The sequence below is a fragment of the Mytilus edulis genome, chromosome 1, assembly GCF_963676685.1.
Source record: "Mytilus edulis chromosome 1, xbMytEdul2.2, whole genome shotgun sequence".
Lineage (NCBI taxonomy): Eukaryota > Metazoa > Mollusca > Bivalvia > Mytilida > Mytilidae > Mytilus > Mytilus edulis.
The window spans coordinates 85,044,394-85,049,191 of record NC_092344.1 but is presented as its reverse complement, the minus strand read 5'-3'; positions in this window follow the sequence as shown (position 1 = coordinate 85,049,191).

Here is a 4,798-nt window from a genome sequence, read left to right as displayed (position 1 = left end):
GTCTCGCCTTTTTGTAATTTTGATTATGCAAATGTTGAAATCAAAATAGCAATACGCTAACATCTTACACAAGTTATGCAAATATTCAAAGTCGATGAACCATGACTGAGTTTTATGGCTCAACAACCTCCATGTAAATGAGATGTGCCAATGCTAATACAACTGCATACCAAAGACCATTGACCTTAATTATAAGTCGTTCCCAACCCTAAATACAAACATTAACTTGTAAACTATGAAAAAGTTTCAGTCAATAAACCATGAAGAGGGGTGGTGCTAAATAATCTCCATGGAAACGATACTTGCAGATGCCAATAAATATGCATACCAAATATCATTGACTTAACATTAGCAGTTCATATTAAACTGATCTAATCACAAACTAATACATGTAAACTAAGATAAGTTTCAAAGTCATTAGACTGTGAGCTCTTGTGAGACACAATTACTATCTTTCATTCAAGACCTTGCAAGAGACAACACCATTAACATACAAACTGATGTCGTTGTGATGGACTTTGCCAAAGCTTTTGACAAGGTCCCTCACAAAAGGTTACTTTACAAATTAAAATATTACGGCATAGACAATAATACCTTGGAATGGATTGGTGACTTTTTACACCATCGTACACAAACAGTCATGCTAGATGGAGAACAATCAGAAAAAATTGGGGTAACATCTGGGGTGCCACAGGGCACTGTCCTTGGTCCAATTTTATTCCTAATTTACATAAATTATTTCCCAGAATATTAACAACACAGCACCTTAAGATTATTTGCCGATGACAGCATCATCTTTAGAAACATCAAAAACATAGATGATGCTGCCAAACTACAAAAGGATTTAAATTCAGCGGCACAATGGGAAAAAGACTGGTTAATGTCATTTCATCCAGACAAATGCTCCATACTTAAAATTACACAAAAAAAAGAAACCAGTCAACCATGACTATATCCTTCATGGCCACATCCTCCGTGACTGAATTAAAGTATATAACTATGCGCAAGCCTTATTTTAGTATTAGTATTGTCATCTGATGAAGTTATGCCGATTATAAGATACACAGTTTTTCTCTGCTTTCAAGTCTTTCTGTTTGAACCCGTCGAACTGAAACAATAATATTAATTATTTGGAAAACAAAAGGTCCTGGAATGGAGTATTTTTTAATCAACAGCATTGTCCTATATAAGTTATAAAGTTGAATTCTTTGCTTCGCTGTTTTACGTCATGCCCACTAACAAATTGAAAACTGTACCTATACGCCTTATTTTTAGTCCAGATTTTTAGTATTCGTATTGTTATCTTAGAAAGTCTTACTGATTAAAAAACTACAATAGGTAACAATTTGACAATTTAGTAGTGTCAACCCTGTGGTTATGACCCGTGTATATAGCATATTAATCCTGAATACAACGTTTGGTGGTGCGCCTGTCAGATGCGGAACGTACAGATAAGGTAATAGGTAACAGGTGAATATAGTATTGGTATCGGTAGCGTACTCGACCCGGAACTTCTTAATTATTGGCAATATTAATTACGTGGAAAACAAAAGGGCCTGAAGTGGTGTAATTTTTAATCTACACCTTTGTACTATATTAGTTATATATAAAGTTGAATTCTGTGATTCGTCGTTTTTACGTGATGACGGCTGACAAATTGGACCTCGTAATTTTAGTATTATAGATGTAACAGCTAATGCAAACAGACAACTTAATTTTCTAAAACGTAACCTAAAAGTTTCATCCCAAAAAATCAAAGAACGGGCATACATGTCATTAGTCAGACCTAAGCTTGAGTACAGCTCTTGCGTCTGGGACCCTCACACCAAAAACCAAGTCAACCAAATTGAGATGGTCCAACGACCGACGTGCTGCTCGCTACACATGTAATATAGATATCACAATACCAGCTCTGTCTCAAATATGCTTGATCACCTACAGTGGCTTACATTAGAATTGAGACGAATACAAACAAGACTAGTGGTATTCTATAAGATCATACACCAACACATAGCAATTTACCCTAAAGACCTTCTTGTTAAATCAGACAGTAGAACAAGACATAAACATACCAACCACTTTAAACAAATTCAAACAAATAAAGATTCTTACACATTTTCATTTTATCCACATACAATAGTACAATGGAACCTACTTCCTACATCAGCAATCCTTTGTACAACAGTCGACGGCTTCAAAGAGCAGATTTCTATATCTGCTCTTTCAAAAATATTCTAAAAACTGCTTAAAATGTACATAGTTTTACCTAGAAATATACATAGGATAACAATCCACCAAAAAAATCAAAAAAATCACTGTTATATTTTTACTTTATTTATTTTTTCTAAGCACCAATTGCAATGCAATGCAATTCAATATTACTGCAAATTTATTTCTTTTAAATTGTAAATAAGCCACGCATGCAACGGCACGTAATAGTCAAAGTTGTGACTGAGTGCGGAAAAATGAAGATAGATAGATAGACTGTGACTCAGGGGCGAGGCCAAATATTCTCCATGGAAATAAGATGTGCCAATGCTTACACAACTGAATACCAATTAACATTGGCCTTCCACTTGAGGTTTCCTTTGAAATGACCTAATCACAAACTAAGACTGATAACTTTGAAAACTTTTCGAAGTCAATAGACCATGACTTAAGGGGTGGAGCCAAATTATCTCCATGGAAATGAGATATGCCAATGCTTATACAACTGCATACCACATATCATTGACCTACCACTTGTGGTTCCACATAATCTGACCTAATCACAAACTAATACATGTAAAATAAGCAAAAGTTTCGAAGTCAATAGACCATGACTGAAGGGGCAGGGCCAAATAATCTCCATGGAAATGAGATGTGCCAATGCTTGTATAGCTAAATACCAAATATCATTGACCTACCACTTGTGGTTCACCATAAACTAGACCTAATCACAAACAAATACATTGTTGACGCCGTCGAAGTCGAAAACAGCATACCTATGTCTCGCTTTTTGACTCCGTCAAGGCGAGACAAAAACGCTCCGTTTCAAGCTTAAAAATGAAAAATCTATCGTATTATTTCAAATATGCCCAAAAATGTCACTTTTCAGATGGTTTTTATCAAAAATGAAAGTGGCCGTATCCGTGTTCATCCTCAACCTTTATATATGTTATGTATTATCATCAAATACAATTTACATTTCAATATTAAGAATGAACACAAATGCGGCCACTTTCATTTAAGACAGAAACCGTTAAAAATTTAACTAAAATGCTAAAATGGTGAAGATTTCAGTAATTTAGCATGACTTTATTGTCAAAAAACAGCCCATATTTATGTAAAAGCATTCTACTTTCCAATACATAACTTAAAAGTTTGCATTTTAACATGTTTGTAAAACTGCTATATTTTAGGGTCGAAAAGGGGTCTAACTGGAGCTACTTATTTTGTCTGTCAGAATAGAGAAATAAAACATGAACTGCATTTGGTTGCACCTGTCCTACATTGTAAGTCAGGAATCTGATATTCATTAGTTGCCGTTTGTTAGTGTGGTTCATATGTGTTTTCCCCCGTTTGAATGGTTTTACACTAGTAATTTTTTATACATGTATAGTATGCTGTCCGATGTGAACCTAGGCTTCGTCTTAAAGACCGTACGTTGACCTATAATGGATTACTTTTAGAAATTGTATTTTGAAAAAGGAGTTGTCTCATTGACCCTTACACAACATCTTTTCATATCTAGATATCATTACTATTTGTTTGCATTGATTGTATATTTTGATATATTAGAACCTTTTCTTGGTTAGATGGTTAAATATCTTTTTTCTACAAGCCTACTGAAATAACCAAACAAAGTTGAGTATACCTTCAATTATTAGAATCGATTTTTAAGTTGTCTTTTAAGCTACTGAGACAAACCAGCTACTGCATTTATATTAAGGCCATCAGTTCAATCTTAACGCCTGTAGCAGATCCATGAGCCGTAATGAAAGAGACACGTTAAACAATGTATTATAACATAACGCTAGTTGAACAAACTTGATTTGATTGGTCGATAAAATAAAATATCGACCAAAGTGTAATCTGGTCGTTGTACACAATGTACCTAAGTGTAATGCTGTATACACAGCTGATTTTAAAGATTTCAATTTAAAACAAAATTTACATGATCTCTTCTTCACCTTATTTTAAGCTCACAGAACTAAGCTTAGAAAATAAACTGAAACCGCTATGGCTAAAAAAGAAAAACCGACAGACAATTAAAAAGTCAATTGTTCATGAACAATTGAAAGGTCTTTCCTTTTTTCTTTTATTAGTTGCCTTCTTAGTTAAAACATATATGGTTTCTAAGGACTTTTATGTTCATAACAAGTGGTTGCTAAGGACAAACATCATTCCTAAGGATAAAAATATTACTACCAGTATTAAACATGTCATATGTACTATTCATAGTATTTAAAGTTAAAAAAGATAAGTGATTGCTAAGGACTTATTTGTCGTTGCTAGGGACAAACATGTCATTTCCAGTATTAAAAATTTCATATTTATAGTATTCATAGCCTTCTAAGTTCAAAAATATATGGCTACTAAGGTGTTTTATGTCGTTGCTAGTGACTTGACATATGACCTTGACCTAACTTTGTAGATCTCATGCTGAACATTTTTGCAATTCAAAGTATCTTTCTATCTCTAACCACTTTTGAGTTATAAGCAAACAATCATCATTTCGGACCCCAAAAACAGTTTTGGTGCCCTAGTTCCATAACAGTTGGTCCAATAATTTTGAACCCAACATAACATGTTGATT